Raw genomic sequence first — 3,591 nt, 5'->3', positions numbered from 1 at the left:
GAGACCCGGTCCTTCTTGGGAGGGTAACAAATATCACATGCAAATAATACTTTGCTGAACTATCTTCAGGAAAGTGTTATTTGCATGTGATATTAATGATATGGTTTGATAATTTCTGCATTCTATTGGGTCACTTTTCTTTGGAATGAACACAAATATTGACCTCTTCCAGTTGGTTGGTCAGGTAGCTGTCTTCCAAATTTCTTGATGTAATAGAACAAGTGTGTCCAGCACTGCCTCTATTTGTTGAAATATCTCAATGGATATTCTGTCAATTTCTGGAGGCTTGTTTTCGCCAAATCCTTCAATGCAGTTTGGACTACATTCAATACCATTGGTTCTTGATCATATACTATTTCCTGAAATGGTTGAACATCAACCATTTTTTTTTTTTTTTTTGGTATTCCATGTATTCTTTCAATCTTCTTTTGATGCTTCCAGCATCATTCAATAGTTTGTCCATGTAATCCTTTAATATTTCAATTCAAGGCATGATTTTTTTTCTTCAGTTCTTTCAGCTGGAAAACTGATGAGCATGTTTTCTAACTCCAGGTCTTTGTACATTTTATTATGATGCTTTACTTTGTCTTCTGGAGCCTCCCTCTGAAATTTTCTATTCAGCTCTTTTATTTCATCATTTTTTCCATTTACTTTAGCTATTTTCCATTCAAGAACAAGTGTCAGAGTCTCTTACAATAAACAGTTTAGTCTTTTCTTCTTTTCCTGTCTTTTTAATATCCTTTTGCTTTCTTCATATATAATGTTCTTATTATCATCCCACAATTCATCTGGTCTTTGGTCATTGGTGTTCAATGTATCAAATCTATTCTTCAGATGGTCTCTAAATTCAGGCAGCATATAATCAAAGTTGTACTTTGGATCTCATTGAGGTCTTTTAATTTTCTTCAACTTGAATTTAAATTGCACATGAGCAATTGGTAGTCTCTTCCACAGTCAGGTCTTGGCCTTGTTTTGACTCATGATATTAAGCTTCTCCATCACCTCTTTCCACAGATGCAGTCAATTTGATTCCTGTGTATTCCATGTGGTGAGATGCACATGGCTAGTCACAGTATATGTTGTTGAAAAAGGTATTTGCAATGAATAAGTCATTGCATTCAATCATACAATATCCAGTGTCATTTCTATCACCAAGGGTGTATTTTCCAACTACCGATGCTTCTTCTTTGTTTCCAACATTTGCATTCCAATCACCAGCAATAATCAACACACCTTGGTTGCATGTTTGTTCCATTTCAGACCGCAGAAGTTTGTAAAAATCTTCAATTTCTTCATCTTTGGCTTTAGTGTTTGGTGCGTAAATTTGAATAATAGTTGCATTAACTATTATTCCTTGTGGGTATATGGATATTATCTTATTACTGACAGTGTTATACTTTAGGATAGATCTTCAAATGTTTCTTTTGACAATACGTATGATGCATTCCTTTTTAATTTGTCATTCCTGGTGTAACAGACCATATAATTGTGTGATTCAAAATGGCCAATACCAGTCCATTTCAGCTCACTAATGCCTAGGATATACATCCTTAGCCTTTCCATTTCACTTCTGACAACATGCAATTATCCTAGTTGATATCTCATACATTCATTCCATGTCTCACTTTTTAATGAATGTTCTCAGCTCTGTCACCTCATTTTGTGTTGTGCCAAATCAGCAAATGAACATCCCAAAACTTCACTCCATATGTCATTAAAGTTAATTCTATTTTGAGGATATAGATGTTTTCCAGTCATGTTTTGAGTGTCTTCTAATCTGAGGGGCTCATTTTCTGACATTATATCAGACAATGCTTCACTGTTATTCTTAGTGTTATAAGTGGCCATTTTTTCATCAGTGGATGGCCACATCTTTCTTCCCAGTTTCGCTTAGTCTGGGAGCTCTACTAAAACCTGTCCACCATGGGTGACCTTGCTGGTATTTGAAATGCCAGCAGTATATTTCCAGCCTCATATCAACATGCAAGCCACTACATTATGACAAAGTGACAGACAGTGGTGTTTCTCTGCTAGAAAGGCTTAATAGAAGACAATCTTATCTCTGTTACCCAGTAGTCTACTTTTGCAAAGAAGAGAGGCCAGGCAAATTGCAATTTCCAGGCATCCTGCAAAGCAGGTGGTCAACTTAGGGTCAATATTTACCCACTTAATTTTTTTTCTTACATTAGCAGTGAATATCCAGGTATCAACCCCAATCATTATTTTCCTTATTCATAAGTTTAAGGCATGATATTGGGGAAGGACAATATGAGTGGAACTAAAGACATGATGTGGATGGAATAAAGCTTTCAGGACCTCCATTTGCTGATGTGGCATGGCTCAAAATGGGAGAAACAACTGCAAACATCCATTAATAATTAGAACAAGAAATAAAAGAAGTATGAACCCAGGAAAACTAGAAGTTGTGAAAAATAAAATGGAACTCATGAAAATCTGTATCCTAGGCATTAGTGAGCTGAAATGGACTAGTTTTTGCCATTTTGAATCAGACAACCATATGATCTACTTTCCTGGGAATGACAATTTGAAAAGGAATGGAGTGGCATTCATTGTCACGAAGAATGTTTCAAGATTTATCTTGAAGCACAATGTTGTCAGTGATAGGATAATACCCATATGTCTACAAGGAAGACCCATTAATACTACTATTATTCAAATTTACACACAAACCACCACAGCCAAAGACGAGGAAAGTGAAGATTTTTACCAACTTCTGCAGTCTGAAATTGACCAAACATTCAATCAAGATGTGTTGATTATCACTGGTGATTGTAATATAAAAGTTGAAAACAAAGAAGAATCACTGGTAGTTGGAAAATATAGCCTTGGTGATAGAAATAATGCTGGAGATTGCATAATAGAATTTTGCAAGACCAATGACTTATTCATTGCAAATACTGCTTTTCAACCACAAAAACAATGGCTGTACACGTGGACTTCACCAAATGTAGGACACGGGAATCAGACTGACTACATCTGTGGCAAGAGGTAATGGTGAAGCTCAATATCCTCAGCCAAAGCAAGGCCAGGAGCTGATTGTAGAACAGACCATCAACTGCTCATATGCAAGTTCAAGATGAAGCTGAAGACAATTAAAACAAGTCAACAAGAGCCAAAACATGACCTGGATTATATCCCTCCTAAATTTAGAGACCATCTAAAGAACAGATTACAGTTACAGGTGAGGAGAGACAACGCAGGGACGCCAGAGTAGCAGGTCAGAAGAGCAGGGAAGGGGATAAAAGCCTTGAACCTGGACAGAAGAGCAATCAGCCAAAGGGATTAGGTGAGGAGGGGAAAGTCAGGCCTGCTCATAGTAGCAGGCTGGAAGAGCAGGAGAAAGGGGATAAAAGCCTTGAACTCAGACAGAAAAGCAGTCAGCCCGAGGGTTACAGGTGAGGAGAGACAACGCAGGGATGCCAGAGTAGCAGGCCAGAAGAGCAGGAGAAAGGAGATAAAAGCCTTGAAACTGGACAGAAGAGCAGTCAGCCCCAGGGATACAGGTGAGGAGAGACAACTCAGGGATGCCCGAAGAAGCAGGCCTGAAGAGCAGGAGAAAGGGGATTAAAA

The 3,591-nt window shown here is 37.8% G+C and overlaps 1 non-coding gene across 1 annotated transcript; it reads right to left on the bottom strand.

Annotated features, from left to right (window-relative positions):
* Positions 1-2,100: 2,100 nt before the first annotated feature.
* Positions 2,101-2,249, bottom strand: LOC122152133. Its single transcript, XR_006164406.1, has one exon. It is a non-coding gene; the product is annotated as a U12 minor spliceosomal RNA (small nuclear RNA).
* Positions 2,250-3,591: the final 1,342 nt, after the last annotated feature.

The sequence above is a fragment of the Orycteropus afer genome, unplaced genomic scaffold (genome assembly GCF_000298275.1).
Source record: "Orycteropus afer afer isolate SDZICR_OR568_19922 unplaced genomic scaffold, OryAfe1.0 scaffold10903, whole genome shotgun sequence".
Lineage (NCBI taxonomy): Eukaryota > Metazoa > Chordata > Mammalia > Tubulidentata > Orycteropodidae > Orycteropus > Orycteropus afer.
The sequence above is the reverse complement of the archived record's forward strand: the minus strand, read 5'-3'. Positions and strand labels throughout refer to the sequence as shown.